Raw genomic sequence first — 21837 nt, 5'->3', positions numbered from 1 at the left:
GAACTCTAAGATGATAACATCCATAGATCAAGACAAGAGAAATTGGAGAAACCATTCCTACTTAATAACTGTTCATCTCTTGTGGTTATAGAATAATAATTCAGGAGGAAACATTCATCTGAAGTCAAATGTGCAGAAGAAAATATTTCTATTACATAGTCCCAGAGATTTAGATTTAGAACATTAGAAAGGATCTTCGATATCACTTAGGCCAAAATCCTTCCTAGTTGAGAAGCCTCTTCTAAAACATACCTGACAACTTGCCATTCAGAGTGTCCTTAGTCATTTTTAGTATCCACCATATCAAACACCAGCCCTCTCTTCTCATTTTATGTGGTTGGTAAATATTTATGCTTTTCCTTATTAGCACTGACATTTGGATCTTTGTCATTTTAATCACTTAATCCTAGTTTTGTCCTAAGAACCTATTTAAAAAATTGCATCACTCTCTTATGAACCTGTTCCACTTCTTTTCATTTTCTTACCTAAATGTTCCTCATTATTAGGTTCTCAAATAACAAGACTTCCAAACATGTTACTGCCATGCTTGACTTCCCCTAAATTATTTCTAATGTGTTATTTTCTCTTTTTTAAATGGTAGTGCCCCAAATAAAATGAAAACTTCCAAATTGATCTAACAAATGTAATTAATTTTCCCATGTTTTGGACACTGTACTTTACCTTTATTTATACAATTTAGGATTTTGAAAGTTACATTAGCTATTTTGAAAGCTAAATTACATTCTAACCTCCTCTAATCTTGGAATCACTCAAAACTTCAAGACCTCAAGAGTCATCCCCTGAGTTCAGTTTTAAATAGATTTTCAAATTTACATTTATCTCTATTAACTATTTGCTCTCAGGTGCAACACATCATTCTAGCCTAACTTTTTTAATCTGAAGTCTTTAATGTGATGATTTAGTTATTCACATGACTTTGTGAAATCTAAGGATTTAATAGTAACCTTCTAATTCTCCACCCACTTTTTAATGAAATAAGTCAAATTTACATAATCTCCATGAAGGCAAGAGAGGGTCTGTCTTTGCCAATCTTGATGATACCCATTGCTGTTTCCTCAACTTCTATCACATGGCAGGCACTTCATGCCTATGTGTGCAAAAAAGCAACAGAACCCTAAGATCGCTCTCTGGGTTGACATTCATCCTTTAAGAAGCAAGGTTCACCCAGCACTGACTTTATTCAAATGTTCAGTACATTTTCCCCCATCTTCTTAAAAAGAGAAAAATATTACTGAAATCCAGCAACATTGTTATTGAAACTCCCGATTTTCCAGTCTGGCAACAGAATCAATAAAAGAGAAATAAGATTAGTTTAGCATGAGTTATTTTTGGTGAAAATACTGTTTTCACTTACCACTTCTTCATTTTCTGGATATGGAAAAATCAATTATTTAATAACTAGTTAGACAATTTTACTAGTTATCAATGCCAAACGCTTGAGCTATAATGTTTACGTCACCTTTTTTTCTTTTTGAAAATTGAGGACACTTTTGCTTTTGTTTTCTAGCACTTCTCCTTTCTATTCTCCCTGATTATAAATGCTGTGTGATTCTGAAATTATATTTGCAAGTTTTTCTTACTTGAAATAATCAGGTTTCTCCTACAATTTCTTGGTTTTCAGTAGGCTGCCATGTTTTTTGTTTTTTAAATCTCATTAATTTTCCCTTTATAGTTTGAATCTTTGTTTCTCTTTAATAAAGAAGATGGAAAGAGGCACTTCTTGGCGGTGAAGATTTTCAGAAGATAGAATGTGTTACTAAAGGTTACCTAAAGTCTTTTTATTTTTTGGACGATCTGAAAAAAGAGGGTTAATGTTAATTAATTTCACTTTTTAGGTCAGATTGCGCCAGTGAACAGATACATGGTTTGATGACCGATTGGCACTCCTAGAAGTGCCTATTGTCCCTATACTCTGTTCCCTTCACTTCCTCAGAGCACAATCTAGCACATTTCTCTTGAAAGAACAGGTCATTTCCAAGATTGGGAGTTTATTAAGGCATGAGCAGCTGTGAAAAATTCTTCAGCATGACACCAAGAGGTTTTCCCTTGATTCATCATTCTGCTTTTGACTTCCCAAGGGATTTTCTTTCTGGGGCTCAGAAAGGTTTGGTAAGACAAAGGTTTTCCTATCTTTCCCGTGACCGAAATCTCTGGATATCTTGCTTCTGACATTCTCTGTGTTGCTGTGTTACCTGATTACCTGGATGAATAGCGTTTGCATTTCCAGTGCCCAGCAGCTTTCACAGGCAGGGGAGTTTGATCTATTCCTGATTTTGCAGTTATATTAGATGAGATGTCCCTGTAAGCTAATTACTTTGGCAACCAAGGGGGCTCCAAGGATTCTGTCAGGCATCCAGGGTGGCATCTTAATAGTGTTTTAAACAATGTGTACAGAAGGGGTTAAAAGCTACACAGAGAGGAGCAGAGCCTGAGGGGAAATACACTGCAGGTGCGTGGTTAACAAGGAACTAATTGGGTAACCAGGCAGGAGGAGAAGCAAGCATAAAGCTGGTCAACGTGCTCGCGTAGAATTCCAGCAGTTAGCTAGTGCTGAGCCCTTGAGGAGTTGAAATAAAGACAAGTTGAATCTGGAGTCTATTTTTTGCTGTGATCTTTACTAGAAACTGCAAATTGGGACTTGACAGCTTTCCTCGCCGCCTGTTGCTTTATTTCAGGTGGTATTGTTTTGAACAAGCTAAGAACTGACATTCTGGATGCCAAGCCTGGGTGTCTTGCATCCAGACAAGAATGTGCATCAACTCTTCGAGGCACGTTACTCTTTCTTCTGTTCTTAATGATCTCTGAGTATTGCGAGTGTAGTAGAAAGTGAAATAAATGTTGGCCCAGTACTCGGGAGACAGGATTCTAATCCCAAGAGTGCACTCAATAGCATCAGCTTGAGCCAGTTATCCTGCCAACCAGGGCTTCTCTGCTTTCCAAGCTATAAAAAGAATGAAACTGTGTGTGTTTCTCTTCAGAATCTTTTTAAGCCCTAAGAGTTTTTTATTTTAAAAATTGATTAGTTTTCTCTATCAAACGTTGACTAAGGGCCTAAAAGTAGACTGGGCAATATGGAAAATACACAGAGAGTAGAAGGCATGTCTCCTGTCCTTGAGAATTCTTCAAACAAACCAACCATTGGAGTGCTAACTGCTGTGGTTTAAATGGGTGAAGGCCATCCTGGGGAAGCTAGCGTGGGGACACAGCCATCCAGAGAGCAGCGCGGGTTGCACAAGGAATGGGTGATGGGAGGAGCCTTCTAAAGAAGCAGGCTCTGAGGTGACAGCCAAGGTAGTTCTCTAAGTTGTTGGAGTGGTGCAAAGTATGTCTCAGGATTGATAATAAACCCATCGGAGAGTTGCGCAAAAAAGAGATTGATCAGACCAAAGCAAAGATCAGTTAATGAGAAGCAATAAAAATCATTTTCTTAAAGCCAAATTATGGATAGCCTGAAATGACAGGCAGGGAAGTCTTAGAGGAGAAAAGGAAAACATTTCAGATTTGGGGATATTTTGAAAACCCATATTCAAAAAAATATTCTGCTGTTGAGTAACATATAAATAACTCAATTTCAATTATCATTTAACTTTTAATAATAATAGTAAACTGTATAATTAAAAGAAAACTTGCTAGAAAAAAATGTTCCCAAACCAAATGAAAATATCTGTTCACTAATGTTGTGAAGCTTCTTATTTTAGACCAAGATGCAGATCAGAATTTTCTTTGACCAAAACGAGTTGGCATAAAAGGAAATATAAACAAACAATTTGACAACGGTGTAATGCAGAACATCTTCTAATTGATTTTCAGCATAAATACCAAAGGAGTTAACATAGAATCAATGTGACGTATCATGATCACAAGTCTCAAAGTTGGGTATCCAGCTTCTTATACGTGAAATACATTTTCTCAGTGGTCAGCTCATAGATATGGGCGTGCACATTTGTTGGCTCCAATGCTCAATGCTGCCTATTGTCTCACACCCTTACCACTGGACTCATTAAGGTTCCCTGTATGGCCCCTGAGGTCATGTCCAGGTATAATCCCTGATTAGAACTGGTCCTGTCCTTATGGAGGTAGGTCCTTGCAGTCCCTGTAAACTCTCTGGCCTCTGGATTCACATTTCAAAAATGAGTGTTTGCCTAGAGTAGCTCTAATTTCCCCTCTAATTCTAAAGTTCTGCAATACTTTGCAAGAAATAACATTTTTCTAACATGGTAGTGTGATATGACAGTTTAGAAAGAGGAGAGAAAGGAAACTTTTAAAGACAGATTAATGGAATGCAAATTGCAGCCATATAACTTTTATTTTAAAGAAATTACCTCATTTTCTGAAGAACCAAATCACAATTCTTAAAGGAATTTGCAAAATCAGAATCTTAATTCCTGGCATGTCTTTCTCCACCCACCTCCATTCAAGTTTCAACTTAGAGGGAAGAAAGAACACTTTTAAAAGAGCTTAGAATTAGGCTTAAACAGCAAGTTCTGGAGTTTGAAGACTTTTTACCCATTTTTAACAATAGCTGTACTAACACTTTAGCAATTCATGGAGATCAGTGATTCCTTTAAATTAGCTGTAGAAAAGTTCAACTTCTGAATAAAACTAGCTGGTTGAAATTTTTATATAAAAATAGGGCTATTCCACAGAAGTCATTATATAGTATTTCAAATTTCCAATTTCTATTTTTTAATGGACAGTACCATCAAACAAAACTTACATTTACACAAGTTGAGCACATATCCATTTTACTTCTGTAAATTACTCTTGATTAATTTCTTTCTTGTCTTTGTTTAGATAAGTTTAAACTATGATACACAACTTTCGTATGCCACCCAAAATCTGTTTTTGTCCTCACGCCTAGCCAAATTCTTCAAGTTGAGTTGTTCATTTCTCGAAATTGAATCTCTAAAGAGTACTTGAATAACAACCATTCAATTCTCTTATTAAAAATCCCCTCTCATCCTATTTTCATTATGTCTTTGAGCTTTTTTTAATGGTTGGACAAAAAGGAGTGTAGAAATAAATGACTGACAATCATAGTATGAGAAGTTTCTATAGGATATAGGGACAGTTTATAAAGGGATACCCATATTCTCCTCCACATCTCTCAGATAATGACCTGAGGTTTAAGTGATAATTGCCAATGGTAGTAAACTTATGGTTCTATTATTTTTTTAAAAACTGTATTTCTACAATAAAAAAAACATTACTCTTGATGTTCTAGTCTCATATACTCATCCCTCTACCGACTTTCTCTATTTCTTTGAATATACCTATGATAAATGCAGATTTATTATTCTCCTCTCTTTTTCCTACAATTCAACAGAAGCTTTAAAATATGATGACACCTGACATATTTAGCCAATAATTATAAAACTTGAATTTATGTGATAAAATAAACTCCTAGGAGCAAATAAGTATTCACTTATTTATTGAGTCCGTATTTATTGAGAACCTTTCAAGTGTCAGACATTGTGTGTAGACCAGGAAACAGCAATCTACCAGGCAGTTGTGGTCTTTGCCATTTTAGAGCTAATATTGTGCAGAGAAAGGGTCATACAATGAACAAGTAAAGAAAATAAAGCAAAATAATTTGCATGAAATACTATAAAGGAGAAACATAGCTCTGTGACATACAATAAAGAAATAACATCGAACTAGTGGGAACTACTTTAGACTCGGTGATCAGCAGAGAGAGATCTCTCTGAATAGATGACATTCAAGCGAAGCTTGGATGTAGAGAAGCCAGTTATGCAAAGATCTATGGCAGATCCTAGAGAGCAGCAAGGGAAAAAAACCCAGAGGCAGAAAAAAGCTTGACGATTTTGAGAAGAAGCTAGGGAATGACTGATTTCCAGGAAGAGCTAGAGCAGAGTGGGCAAGGCAGGAAGTGGTATAAGAAAAAATTGCAGATGCTGGATGGTATCGTGACATGAGGAGTCATGTAAGTCATGTTCACCAGTTTGTATTTAATTTTGAGCATAGATAAAAGATATTCAGAGTGGGATTATGTTTTCAATCATCTACTCTCTCTGCTGGTTGCAGGGGATGGATTGGAGGGGAGCAAGAATAAAGACATGAAGTCAAGTTAGGAAATAGTCCTGGCTTTTCATCTGAAAAGATTTTATCTTGCAAAGGAGCACAAATATGTATGAGGTTACAAGGTAGGACATAAAAGGGGCATAGTCTTTGCAGGATTGGCACTTTCTCAAATGCAACAAAGTAAAAACCAAAGGAGAAAGGATACACATGCTGTGAGAATAGATGTGTTCATGAGAATATGAGTGTAATTTACAAAAATTCTATTTTTCTTCCTGAAATATGTGGCAAAGTCGTTAACCAAATGGGATGATGATGTGGTACCCTGTTCAAGGAAAGATTTTTAGAATGTTGCTACTGCAACTTCGTGAATCAGTGCTTAATACACTGTACCAGATAATGATACGAGCTGGCTCCATTAAATTCCTCTGTGTGGCCCTCTGCCTGAAATTTTGAGTGGGTATCTAAGTGTGCATGTAACTTCCTCCTCCCTCCTTTTTCTTCTCCTTCTTCTGGCAAACCTACTTACTATTCACTGTTCTTAGAATTCAGCAGCTGGTTTTTCACAATCCAATGGAATATTGCTTCAATTTGAATTGAACAAAATGTCTTCTTCTGTCACTGGTAGTTTTTTGGGGGGTGTGTGTGCATAAACAAATACTGCAATGTCTACTTCAGAGTCACGGTAGTTGTGTTCTTACAGGATTATGTTATAGGCATGAACTAAAAATTCACGGTGAACAACTGACGGCTCCGCAGGATTTAATGGCTTCTCTCTCAACCTTTGCCTCCACATCCCCAGCCCTGCCCCTATAAATTTAAGTTCTGAGTAAAGAAGAAAAAGCCAGAAAAACAGGAAATCCAGGGATGGCAGGAAGGTCATATGGAGCAAGAGCAGGATGGATGGCTGTCCTGTTGTATTGAGAAAATAAGAAGACAGGAGTTGAGAAGTCAGATTGTATAAAAGTTACTTCTTTGTACTGTGATGAGGAGGAGGAGGTGGAAGAGGAGGAGGAAAGTGCAATAGCACTGTTCCATTTCCAGAATGCCAAGACTTTTAAATACAGGTCACTCCAAATCAATTCACACCGCGCTCCCCCAAAATAAAGAACTAAACACTAAAACAGCTCGATGTAATTTATTCTTTCAGATCTTGAAGCAGAGTTTTCTAAACCTTTAAGCTGTAAGTAGTTTTCTTTCTTATTTTTTTTAAAAAAGCTATATATCCCACTCATTTAACCCACACTTTCTATTTTTAGTTTTCTCTTTCTGTTGAAACCTTGCAGATCATGAAGACAGCATTCTCTGAGCAAGACTAGACTCTGTGATTCACAAGATTTGATTCCTGTGCAGCATGCTCTTTAGTTGTATTTTTTTTCCTCTCTGAATTTCAGTGTTACCTCTTGGTTCTATAAATATTGCACAGACTTTTGCTATAATTTCTAATGTACATATAATCTTCGGTGTGGGGAAGGATACTGTGACATTCTTTGTTACAAGTTCACTGAATAAGGGAAGAGAAGCAAAAAGTAGTGGCAGGATTTTATATTAGGAATTTTTAAATTAGGTTGGTTTATGTTTTTCTTCTCCATTCACTACACTCCTTAAATTTACTCTCACATGTGTTGGGCTTGTTCCTGAGAATAACCCATTACTCCAACCGGTTTCCCCATGCTCTTCACCATTGCTAATGAGACAACTTATCACTGGGCCACCATTCAATTTCTACTCCACTATGGGTCTTCCAGAATATTCATCCCTTTTCATTTTCAGAACTCCCATTTCTGGAGGAATCTTAGAACAGGGCAGAGGGAAGCTATGAGTAGGAGTCTGGTTATTCTTGTCAGACAAGCCTCAGTTGAATTCCAGTTCTAATTCTCAGAGTTATGCCACTTATGTAAGTAACATAGTGTCAGATTCATCATCTCTAAAACCAATAATTCCTCAAAGTAATGTTACCAGGGATAAAAAAACATATTGTTCACAAATTAATGTGCATATTGCCTCTCTTTTAGCCAATGTAAGTAAATGGTTACTGCTCCATGAGTTGTAGTAAAGACAGCAATAGCAAGAAACAAAAGAGGACTTAAACATCACTGGGCATGATTTTTAAGTAAGTATCTTGAGGCTCACAATATTAATTTCACCAAGACCAAAGGTAGCAACAGAGCTGAAAATAGAATTAACACATTCAAATCCCTAATTCAATGATCTTATGGTTCCCTAATCATCAATTTGAGAAGCAGTATCATACAATGGATGGGGCACAACCTTTGTGGTCTGAAACTTGTGGAGTTAAATCATGCCTCCAAAATGTCTAAATGATATGATCACGTATAATATACTTTACATCTCTAGCCTATTTCTTCCTAGTACCTACTTCATAGGACTCCTTTGGGTTTTACACAGCATATTCCATATAAAACAAGAGTCAAGTCATGACACATAGAAGGAGCCAGTTAGGGTATGAGGAGGAAGGAGAGGGCCCTTCTGTCTCTAAGATTTAGAGAAGGCTGTGGGAGAAAAGAACAGAAGTTGGGGGTAGGTGTGTCTTGAATACCCAAGTAATTTCCTGCTTGACCTGTGTTGGAAGCCCAGTACTGGTTTCAGCTGCGGAGCAACACACTTAGGATAGCATAAAGAAGAAATTGTAAAGAATGTCAGAAAACAGCAGCAAAGAGGTTTTTATATAAGATTTGTTTTTTATTCATCATCTCTTTAAGTGTGGGTTTTTTAAAATTTTTTTTTATAATTGCAGTAACATTGGATTATAACATTATATAGCTTTCGGATGTACATCATAATATATTTTGAATTCTGTGTAGATTACATCATGTTCACCACCCAAAAACTAATTATAGTCCATCACCTCACCTGTGAGCCTAATCACCCTTAGAAAATGACATATATTAAGTTTATAACTCTGCCAAAACTTTAAATAGAATTTGTTAAAAATAGCCTTTGAAAGTTCAGGCTGCTTTCAATTCTGGAACAAAACAGTAGGCATCCACTGTGTGTGTGTGTGTGTGTGTGTATGTGTGTATGTGCGTGTTTGGAACAATTTCACCTTCTGTGTGCCAACTGGATGTTGATAGTGTCTGTCTAAGAAAACACAAAGGTTTTTTTAACTCTATGGTATATTTTCCTGTTTTTCACTAGGTTGGGCACTGTTGTTGTTTTACTTTTTACTGACATGTAATGCACTAGAATTGAGAATTTTGATTTTTAACCACTTACAGGACCATTATTCTTTCTTTTTCTTTTGTATTTTTTGGGAGTGTTTTTTCTATTTTCATAAACCGAATACAGTTGACTGTTAATTTCTCCCTGAAAAACATTGGGAGATGGCTCCCAAAATTAATGGTGTAAGACAAGTTTACAAACTATCAGGCTTTGAAGTGAAAATTAGTGTGTCATTCTTTCTAAAAAGAGCAGAGCACAGAAGTGACTGCTCCATTATGAGAATCTCTCAAGGCAAAATATATTTTTTAGATGAGAGGACAAAAAAAAAGGCAAATGTTTTCTTCCCTACCTCACTTCCCAAATTTCATCAACACACTTATACTCACACACACCTGTACACAACTGGGAGGATTTTCCAGCAGCAAGATCTTTACTATTCTAAGAAATCATCAGCCATGGGAATTATATGTTGATAAATCTTAAAATTCCACTTGAAAAATATTTTCTGGACTATCATAAGTGGAAAGAACCAGGTGGAAGAAATCTGGGAACATTGTGATTTTTTTTTTTGACTTCCTAAAGTAAAAAATGTCAATTCTACTCAAAATTTGATGGCCAAGGTGAGTAAGAAGCTTCAAAAAGATGAGCTAACATTTTCAAATAGGGTCAAATATTGGCTTTATTTTCAGGCTGAAATTTCAGTGTCTTTAAGAGCTCTGTCCAAGCTGCTATCTTAGGGTCTTAGTGTGTTAGAGCTGTAGATTCCTCAAAAATTAAAAAGCATAGCCTTCTTCAATGTTTAAAATGGTAGCGGACTTGGGGTGCATATTGTTGGCGTTAGGCACATTTGGTTGCATTCCACACTTGCTTTTTCGTTTTAATGAAATAATGAACAACTTAACCTCTTTGAGCCCCAATTTTACGTAGCTATAAATTGTAAATGATAATCCCAATTCAAAGATCTGGAAGAATTGGAAGGATTAAATTATACAATAGATTTAGAGTACAAGGCACCTTGTTGGGGTTGGTAATGAGAGATGCACTCATGCTGAGATGAGGCAAAAAGACTTATCAAAGTAGAACCTATTCTTTGGAGGGGGCTTGGAGTCTTCTTTACTGGAGCAGATTTCATACTGGAGAATACTTTTGTGGGAATACATAAGGTCTTTCCTAGAGATAATTGGGCACCAATAATTTCAGGGAAAAAGTTTCTAGATCTTCAACTTTATATATGTGTTCTTTAGTCTAAAATTAATCTTCCCAAGAAAGTATCTGAGGCCAATTCTCTTGTTTGCCAACTGTTTTTCTCCCATCAGAATCCAATACCTTTCCATGGCTCATCACACAGGATTTAAAAACTTCTAGCGATAATTCAAAATATTGTCATCCCTAAAGACAAGAATAGACTTTTCTTGTTATCCTTACCTTGTACATATTTCTGTTAAGAACAGAGTGTGAGATTGGAAATGGTGATATTTCTGCTTAAGTTGAGATGTTCTAAATTCTGACATATTGTAGGATGGGGGTGTAATGACAATTTTCATTTAATGACCTTGACTCTTCCGTCTCGCAACTACTCTAAAAGAGCACATTGTTGATAAAGGAGGGTCCTTTGAGAGCAAAGCAAAGAGAATTAAGTGAAGAAGAATTGAATGCAATGGTGCCTTATATCATCCAAATCAAAAATGATATCAAGACTTTGTGATTTTCTTTTCTATCCATCTAGTTGTCTATTTATCTGCTTATCTATCTTTCTACCTACCTATCATCCATTAATTTCTCTATCTCAATGAAAATTCAGAGTGAGATATTGTGAGGTTGAGATATGTATGAATACTTTTATTTAGGTTTAAAAATAAAGTTAATATTTTTCTAACAAAAGGATGGTTATAATTGGACTTATTGTTTTGCAATTGATTGTTCTATACATGTAAGTATATATATACATGTGTTTATATACGTATGCTTAGGTTGCCCATTAGGTTAAATGGTACCCACACTATTCATAATGATAGTAATAAGGGAAATTGATGGTAGCAATGAGTAATATTCTTCCATGAATTCATGAGCTAATGGGGAAAAAAAAACCCCAGATCCATCTATCTCATTAAGAGATGCATTTCCAATGAACTTTTGCAGTTTATGTTTAATATTATTTATCAAAATTTGTGATCTATTTATATTATTTTGATCAATTGTGTATTAGCAATAATTATAGTAATAACTCAATTGAGAAGAAATTTTTAATACTTAGAGTTTCATAGTCAGGGAAATAAAATATTAAATTACATTTTACATGCATAATTTTGTTGCAGAGAAAGATGATAGGATAATCAATAAAGTACTTTCAAGCATAAAAGTATATTAAGGGATAAAATTCTATGGGGGCTGTAGAATGAAAATAGAAGTTCAAGTGAAAAAAGAAACTGAAAAGGTTACTATCGCAAAGGAAATTCACATCATCTAACACCATAGGAATGGCAGCTTTCAAACCATAGTATTTAGATTCCATGAGATACTTTAGTAGAATGACTAAACCATTTATATTTAAACATCAACATTTACGATGCACTTATTTTGTACCTGTGCCATAAGTATAAGCTTATGATGAAAACTTTTAACGTCAACTTAAAAGTTTGTGAGAAAGTAAATCGTTTATCAGAAGTCTTTTAGTAGTACATGAGCAAAATCGTTTGAAGACAACTGCTGTAAATCATTTTCTGAGAATCCTAAAGGAACACAGAAAATTCTGTGGAAACTTCCTCCTGCTTTGTCTCTCCACACATGGTTTATTCACCTATTTATTTTTTTGTTAAAAATTTAAAGATTTGGATAAAACAGTTTGTTATCTTTTTCCAGCTTCACCTATTTAAAATAGCATCAACCCATGTTTTCATGCTAGGAGGAAAAGTTGGTAAAATTGAATACATAATGAAATTATTATAGTGCAACTGGGAAGTTATAAGGGACTGCAATCTCTATATTTCTCTGTAATTGCCCTGGTCAGGTTCCCATATCTGTAAATAAAAGGAAGTACATTCTATATCATACCAAAGAGTAACTCCATAGTAAAGTCTTTAGGAAAAGAAAAATCTACTGGTTTGCGTATCTTAATAGATCCTCTGTTCTGGTGAACTATTAATTTAGAGCCTTTTGGTATTTATTGTCATCACGTCTTCCAAAATATGTTGGAACCATTTGAAGTTCCCAGTTGTGTCTAGAGTTTGTTCTTCGCATTATCCATTGTCACTGAACACAGCAGTAGAGAACCTGCCTATAACCTCTTAGAGAAGTCTAGAACAGAGTGCCCTGTCTCTCCTCCCTGCCTGAATTGAGCATTCCCCTGTTTTATATTCATTTTAGTCGCACCAATCATTCTAAAACTTTTATCAGACCGCAATTGTTCCCAAACACTGTTTTATTTATGTCATTATCTGAAAGCCTCTGGCACTTCTTCATAGAAGTACACTCTTTGCCAGTCCATTGCTTCATATTTTTGTAAAGGATTATAATTCACCCTCCCCCTAAAGAGGAAGCTGCTACAGAAAGAGACCAATTCAAATATTTTGAAATGTTTTTTATCTTTTATAATGTTTAAGGCAGCAGACATTCACTGAATCCCTAATGATGGATTGCTTGAACCTATTTGCCATATTTCTTCACTGAACCTCCTCTAAAGTAGTCATATCACCTCCTCTTTGCCTGATATCAGAAACTTCTTTAAAATGCATCATTTACAATGAAACTATTATGGATAATAATTTATGTGTAGCATCTATTAATGGCCTGGTTTTCAGAATCATATTTTAAGTCCAAATAATATAATTAGAGTTGCTTCAAATTGGAAGCGGTATTGCACAAAATCACTTTATGGGTGAATTGGAGGCTTTATGATTCATAGCCCAAAGGTCACATAGCTAGTTAGCAAAGACTAGATTTAAGAACAGAACTCAGGCTGCTGACTTGTGATCAAGCGTTCTTGCTATAATAACAGACCATCTTTCAGCCTATTAACCAGAGCTTCTTTTCTGATTAGCATGCTTTAAACATATATATTTGCAGCCACTCACATATCCCCTACTCCCTTTAGCTTCTCTGTGAGTAGTGAAAAATAGGTTGTGGATTGGAATCTGAAAACCCCAATGCATCGCAATCAGTTTAATAACACACATATAGAGCAATTTCACTGTCACACCCTGGGAGTTGTGGTGGGCTGCCTTTCTTTCACTTCCTTTTCAGTTCCCTTTAGCTTATGGAAGATATCCAAACATAAATTGAGACACTATCTTTTTATGTAAGGTTTTCACTATAAAAGATATATCCATCTTTCTTGAAGCAAACTTCACATTTTAGACCAAAAGATCATCTTCCAAACAAAGTGACAAGTCTCATATTACAATAGTTATAGCCGCAGAGCTATTTGACAGTTGAAATAATAGCAGTGGATTGTATTATTGATGATAATAGGCAGAGTGAGAAGAAAAGAAGAATGACATTCAAAAAAAAATAAATGTAAAAAGATTGGAAGAGAATTATAATTGAAGTGAGAGACTAATTTTAAAGAGGAACATGGATTAGCTAGGTATAACCTTAGCAAGGGTTGTTCAAGATGTGGAGGGAATCCCCACGTATCTCCCATAAGATGAAGAGTAGGGGTGAATTGGATGGTGGCAGATCCAGAGTGTGGTGGAACTTTGGCTCTCACAGACTTCAGAGTAATTCTGTTGGTTGCATGTTAGTTTCTCAGGTTGACTTTTATTGCCCTTGCTGCAGCGGAGGCCATGGTGTCTCTCTCTTATCCATCGTCCCGGAAGCCTCCAATGAACTCACAGAGAGATGCAGCAGTTCTAATCTGTGTCCTGTTTAGAAAGGACTGGAGAAAATTAAATGAGTACTCCCTTTAAATTTATTTTCCCAGATGTGTCTTCTTCAAAAAGTTTTAGAGTGCTATGTTAACACAGTATTTGTTTGGATATAAAAATACTTTAGAGGAAGCAAATCAGAGCAAGACTGTGAGACCTGATAGGAAGGTAATCAAAATGAGGCACCCTTTTCTTCATCTTCTTGATCCCTGTCAACTGATGACATGGGTTTCACACTTAGCCTTGCCTGCCATCCCATAAATATTAGAACTTAGCTGAGCTTCTAGGATGGGATGAGAGGAAAGCTAAACTATCTTCCAATTCAATGATTCCGATAGCAGTTTTTTATAACTTGTTCATGTTATCACCTGTCCAGATAGCTGGCATTCCCGAGAGAAAGTGGAAAGGCTGTTTTATTAGCAGTTTACAAGTCTTATTAGAGAAAATGAGTTGAAATTCTAAACAGAAAAATAAGAGGCAGAAAATATGAAAATGGTTGCCCAAACTTAGATTTGAGCAAATACATAGAAGAATAGCTTCAATCTAATAAGGAGAAAGAATCTTTCCTGAGAGTGGCCAAAATGAGTGGTTTAATGTCGCAGAGAAAGAAAACACTTTGATGACTTTTCTTAAAGGCAACTTCTCATTTATTTTATTTTTTCGGTTTCCAAAGGGCCTCACACTCAATGCTCATCTTTGGTGCAAGAATTTTGACTTTAAAATAAAAAGCTCAAAGAACACAGTGCTTCAGTTTGGGACACATTATTTTTTCTTTTGAGGAAACTGGAATTTATAAAGAAGGAAAAAAATTCAAATTCAGGTTCAAAGGCAAAGGTTTACAAAGAAAATACACATTCTGTACACAGGGAACTAATTTAATAAGCAGCTTCTCCCTGCTAGCTTGCGATTAAACTAAATTGCCAGCCTAAACTTTTCTGTGCAGAATTTCAAATGTCAACACATTATATTGCAATTCCTCTTAATTTCGCACAAAGAAAATGCAAAATGAATTCATTATGCTGGAGTAAGTGGAAAAAATGATGAGTTTCTCCAGAAGAGTATGCAATGGGGAGAGATTGGGCAAGACGATTATATTGAGATATTTGAATAGCTGGCCATTAGCAAGAGCATCCCCATTACTCTGCTGATAATTATATCTCTTCTGCTATGACTTCCCAGTGGAATAATAGAATGTTCCCAGTGCAGGAGATAATGAAAAATACCATTCAGGTGGTATATATATGCCAGGAATAGAATGCAGTATTTCCTTCCCTCCTCGTTTTTGATCGCCTTAGCCCCCATCAGCCCCAACTCGCAGTACCTTGTCACTCTAATGGCGCACACCTACGCAATATATGTTAATATGTGTTTGGTTGTTCTATGCTGTGTACGGGGAGAATAAATGTATCTTGAAAATGGAGATGGCAATGGAACATCATTCTTCCAACATAATTATCTCCTGTGTTTAGAAAGCCCGGTGTTTGCTGAGTACATTTTTGTTAGCTATTATGTAAATGACTTTCAAAACGCACTACTGTGGGGAGTGACGGCTTTGGTTGGGATCTTAGAAGAATAAAAGTTTTTTTTTTAAAGAAAAAAAACAACTGCATATTCTTCTAATTAATCCATCATTTTGCAGACACTTTTCATTTTAGCAATCAAATTAAACAAACAGAAAGAGAGAAAGATTGAGATCAAACAATAACAGCCACTTATTTCAATGACATTTTCCCTCCCTTTCTCCTATTTTCTCTCTCTCTTTTTCTTCTCTTTTGAACGATTCATAAAATCTCTCATGTGTTATTGCCACCTTATCATACTGTGGCATTTTTATTGCTATTTACTTTCAGTTTGGGAAAATCTTGCTGGGTACGGTATGTCTTCACAAATTCGTTAATTTTACAGAAAACTCAATTTACATCCCCCACCCTCCTTTGCTGTGCCACTATTGTTTTAAATTCTGGATCCCTGCTTAAGGGTTCATTTTTAAATTATGTAGAAGGGAAGTTCCTCTCAAACCACTTATATTTCCATCCTGTAGAGGGCAGTGAAATGTAACAATGGTTTTACCCTCCATAAGGGTTAAATTGAGAATTGTTCATTTTTCTGAGTGTTGGCACTCACTGGAAATTAGGACAAAGAAATAGCTAAATTACCCAAGGATACCACTTTTTTTCCCTCTATTAAAGTTGTTTTTATGTTTAGAGTCAAAGGGGTATACTTTATTATATGAATGTTTTCTGGTTAAAATATTTACCTGAGAATATAATCAGACTACATAAAGTTGTAATGTGTATGGACAAGTGGCTATGATTCAAACCATATGCAAATGGAGTGTGTGTGTTCATGGTGTCAGTGCAAGGATTCATATTCAATCTTCAGTTAATATCCAACTGTAGTCAGAGAACTGGTTCACAGAATCAATATTAACGGCGATTTAACAAGAATTTAGGACCACTTCCATTGTAGAATGTTTAATTTACATATTCCAGTCATACACAAAAAGTAAAACCACATCTATTTACAATTTACTTGTTTCATCATCAATATAAAACATTACTTAGTAGCTGGGTGTAATGGTGAACATTATCTTTTAAAATTTAATAATTAAATTATTTGTATGTATTTTAGGAAATGTCTAGTTCCAAAGAGAATTTAAACTATTTTAGCTTTTTGGTCTCTAAACTAAACAGCATTTAAATTCAGTATAACACAAAGTACATAGCTGTATATATTATGTGTATATGTATATATGCCATTGGTTGTTAATGACATATGGTCAACATATTGTATATTCTAAATATCCTAGCATTCATAAAGATCTTATTAAGTATGTGAGAGACTTATAGAATACTTTTGTGCTCAATACACAAAGAAAAATGTTGTGATATATCTAAATGCTTTCTCACATCTCAAATCTATATGAGGAAATCAGTGATTCATTGAAACCTATATAGTATACTCTGGCATACATTTGGCAACAATCCCTAATTTGAATAACAACATACGTAACAACACACTTCTATTTAGCTTTGCTCTGGAATGGGCTACCTTAGTTCTCTCTTGTTTTTAGTCTCCTTTCTCTCTCCTAGTGTCTTTTCATTACATTTCCTAACTATTTCCTTTTCTCTTTGAGATGTCAAAACTCCTATGATGAAGGTCTTGACTGTTTGCACGTGAATTCTTCAGTTTCCTCACCATTGCATGTTTTGCTTTTTCTTGCTTATCTTTTTTTTTTTAACTGTTCACGCTGATCCCATTCCAGACTCTCACCTCCTAAGCTTCCTATTGCGTTTTCCAAAGTTTGAATTTACTGAGTTCAACTAGTCCTGGTGCAGGGTGAATTTCCTCACAGCCGGAGGTGCAATGTCTTCTACTTACTAGCAAGATCTCTCCCCCCATGGTTTTCTTTCTTATTCTAGTCGCAGGTTCTTGTATAACCTTTCTAATTTTATTGGTTGAGGATAATCTAATACTGGTTTTCTTAATCATTTGTCTTTATGTATTTTTAACAATTGATTTTTCCCAAGCTGTTGAATCAAAATTTTATGGTGACCTGGAATTAGATATGCTACTGCCCCTCTGAATTCAGTTGTAGCTGTGTCAGCTTAAATTCACATCCTGCTATAAATATTTAGACCCAAGGGAGCTCTCTGCCTCAAGGTTTGCCCTGTGAAATGGGAACCTGCTTGTTCTGTGCACTAGTACAGCTCGGAAGTGCAAGGATATTTCTCCCAGGGTAGTCCTCAACCAGTAAGTACGCAAAAGTTTTCACCTCCAGCCTTCAGGAAGTGAAAGTTTGGGCAACATTCTATATGTTGTACAGGTGGTCCCAACCTCTGTGGTCCACAGTAATCATCTCAAAGGCACACACTTAGATTGGCTTTCCCACTTTCCTTGATTAATAGCCCCTGATCCCTGACTCCTACTCTCTGGATCATCTCCTAAATAAACTACTTGCACTAAAGTTCTTGACTCAAAGTAAGATAATCTTCTTAAAATACAAGAAGGATAGCACATGACAATAATATGAGATGGCTGACTTGTTTATATGGCTCTTAATAGAATTCAGATTTCATAAAAGTTTGACTTATTGCCTGGATTGTTTAAGACACATCATATATGGATTTTTCTTCAAGATATACCATGTTCTTGGCCAAAAGAACAATTATCAAAACTTTAAAATATACAAATTGTGTTCTGACCCAAATACAAATATATTAGAAATGACTAAAAAAGTGCTTAGAGAATCCCTAATGTTTGAAAATTTTGAAAAGTCTAAGTTAAAAAAGAAATTAAAAAACATTTTGAAATAATAATAATATTAAAATGAATGAAGATAAAATACCAAAGTTTGTGTGATGCAGTTAAAAGAGTGCTTAGAATAAAACTTGTATCTCCAAATTAGTAGGAAAAATTTCTTCTTCCTCTTTTTTTCTGAAAGTCTGAGTGTAAAAATCATACTATTTCCTTTTTAGATACATGCTAAATTTCAACAGACAAGCCATTGTGGTCCTGGTTTTTCTTCATGGAAATTTTTTTATGATTTTACACCCAGACTTTCAGAAAAAAAGAGGAAGAGGAAATTTTTCATGCTAATTTTTTTTTGAGACCAGCACAACCTTGAAACCATAATCAGACAAAACCACTACAAGAAAAATACATACCAAAAATGGCATATAAGCTTATATTTTCTTAAATATTAGAAAATAGAATGAAATAACATATGAAGAGAGTAACTCATGATCAGGTAAAATTTCTCAAAAGAATTTAAAGTTGATTTAATACTTGAAAATCAATCAATGTAATCAAATACATTAACAAAATAAATTAGAAAATTTATTTGATCATCTCAATATAGGTAGAAAATTATTTGGCAAAATTTAACACATTCATGATGAAAATTCTCATCCAGCTAGGAATAGAAGAAAATTCAAGAATCTGATCAAGAACATTTGCAAATAACTTACACCTAGCATAATACTTAATGGTGAAAACATGTATACATTTCCCCTAATATTTGGAAAAAGGCAAAGATATCCCTTTCATACCTCTATTTAGCATGACAATAGAGGTCCTAATCAGTAAAATAAGAGAGAGGGGTTTATAAGAAGTAAAGCTATCAACAGAGATGATGATTGTTTAGTTTAAAAATCATACATATTCTACCAATCTAACAATGTTTCAGGAAGAAATAGGAATATACAAAAACCAATTGTATTTCTACATATTAGCAGCAAAAAAAGGAAAATAATTTTTAAAAAATCTATGAAAACTTGAAAAACTTAGGACTTATGTAAACAAAATATGTGTACAACCTTTATAATAAAAACTATAAATCATTCTTGAAAGAAATGAAATTAAATAATACTTAAGCAAATGTATAGGTATATCCTGTTACTGTTTTGAAAACTCAATTTTTCTATAATACTGATTCTAACCAAATTCATCAATAGATTCAATGAAATTCCAATCAAAGTCTCAGCACACTTTTTGTAGAAATTAGCAAGTAGATCCTAAAACATAGATGGAAGTGTGAAGAAATGACAGGAATGAAAACAATCTTAAAAAAAACAAATATGATAAATTTCTGTTACCTGATTCAAGGACTTATTGGAAAGTAATGGTAATCAAGACAGTGTGGTATTGGCTTGATACTCAAATAAATCAATGGAATAAAATGAAGAGTACAAAAATTGATCTATTCTTAGGCAATCAAGTGATGTGACATGAATGTCAACGAAATCCAATGCAGAGGAGAAAAAGCAGTGTCATGGTAATTAAGCAGTTAAAATGGAAGAACTATAAACATCCAAAAATTACATAAAAATATTCTCAATGACATTAGCCATAAAAGAAATAAAAATTAAACCACAACTAGATACCATAATGTATCCACTACAATGGCTAAAATTTAAATGACTCACAATACTAAGAGTTAGTGAAGACATGAACCGATTGAAATTTTCATATTTGGCTCATGAGAGTGTAAAATGGTACAACCATTTTGTGAATTGGTCAGGTGTTTTCCTATGAAGTTAGATACACATTAAGTTTATGATCCAACCATTTCACTTTTAGTCATTTACCTAAGAGAAATAAAAATACATGTACAAAAAGATGTGTACAAGAATGTTCATAGCATCCTTGTTTATAACCACTCCCAACTGGAAAACACAAATATTCATTGACTATAGAATGACTAACTAAATTACAGTATAATCACATAATGGAATATTACTCTGTAATACAAAGGAACAAACTACTGGTACATGCAACAAAATGAAGGAACTTCAAATTGTTATGCTGAAGAGGGAGAAAGGGTAAATTTATGGCAGAGAAACCTAGCAAACATCACTTGAGACAGGCTATCAACAATGATAAGTCAACTGATAGTTCCCCGGATAGGATATCCTGAAAATGGTACTTTACCTCTGTGGCATTCCTCCTCAAAACTCATACCTCTAGTCTAATTATGAGAAAAATATCAGACAAACTCCAGTTGAGAAACATTCTACAAAATATCTTACCACTAATCCTCAAAAATGTCAAAGTCATCAAAAACAGGAAAGTCCTGAGAAACTGTCATAACCAAGAAGCCTAAGAAGACATGATGACTAAATTTAATGGATAGGATCCTAGAACAGCAAAAGGACATTAGGTAAAAACTAAGGAAATCTGAATAAAGAATGGACTTTACTTAATAACAACGTATCAATGTTGGTTCTCTAATTATAACAAATCCACCATAGTAATATGAAAAGTTAATAACAGAGGAAAGTGAGTTTGAGGTATATGGGAAATCTCTATATTGTCTTAAACAATGTTTCTTTAAACCTGACACTGTTGTAAAAAAAAAAGATTATTAAAAAATATTATGATAAATGAAAAAGCCAGAAACATGAATGTACATAGTATATGACTTTATTTATATAAAATTGTAGAATAGACTACACTAATCTGTGATTGAAGGAGGAATCTGAGTAGTGGTTGCCTCTTGGGAAGAGGAGAATAAATTGACTTTCCAGTCAAGAGAACATTCTAGGCTTGAAAAAATCTGTCTCTTGATTGGGGTCAGGATGATACGGATGCGATCATTTTTCAAAACTCATTGAATTGTGCACTTCAAATCTGTTCATTTAATTTTATGTAAAATACACTTTATCTTTTTAATGTAGAAAAAAGTTACTGAGAGATAATAATGAAGTATTCAAAACCTACCTCTATTCTGTCCTCTTCTTTCTGATTTAGTTGTCGTCCATCTAAAATAAGAATGGGCGTTCTTTGCATCTCTTTGCCTTGTGAGATCTTTGTACAAAAGCCACTTGGTAAGTACAAAGGCTCATTGTGACTGTGCAGGATGACTCACTGCCAATTAACTTCTAAATAGGGAACTTTACTCCAAAATCTTACCTCCCATTGTTTCTCGACTTGAATACATGCAGACATTCTTCCCTTCACTTCGCCTATTTTAAATTCTCACAAAGGAATGAGCTCTTTCTATAGTCAGGATAAAATTTTCTCTTTGTTATTATTCCCAAAATCATACTATTTAGGCCAATTTACTTATGTTTTCTTATCACTCTATTTGCTACTCATGTCCTTATAGTTGCTTACATTTTTGTTTATATGAAATAACTGTTGTGTTGAACTTCAAAGCTCTCCTCTTTACATAAATGCTATGGACGCATCTTTCATTTAAAAAATGAAAGGAGAGAAGAGGAGGAAACAG

At 34.7% G+C, this 21837-nt stretch overlaps 1 long non-coding RNA gene across 2 annotated transcripts in view; it reads right to left on the bottom strand.

Annotated features, from left to right (window-relative positions):
* LOC106780925 (uncharacterized) overlaps positions 1-21449 on the bottom strand; it is a 60671-nt gene extending 39222 nt beyond the window's left edge. For both annotated transcript variants that reach the window (XR_011441484.1, XR_001377344.3), the window contains exon 1: positions 21327-21449. This is a non-coding gene — a long non-coding RNA (uncharacterized lncRNA). The remainder of the gene's footprint in view (positions 1-21326) is intronic.
* Positions 21450-21837: the final 388 nt, after the last annotated feature.

Source organism: Equus caballus, chromosome 8 (assembly GCF_041296265.1).
Source record: "Equus caballus isolate H_3958 breed thoroughbred chromosome 8, TB-T2T, whole genome shotgun sequence".
In the NCBI taxonomy this organism is placed as follows: Eukaryota; Metazoa; Chordata; class Mammalia; order Perissodactyla; family Equidae; genus Equus; species Equus caballus.
This window is presented reverse-complemented; position numbering and strand designations above follow the sequence as displayed.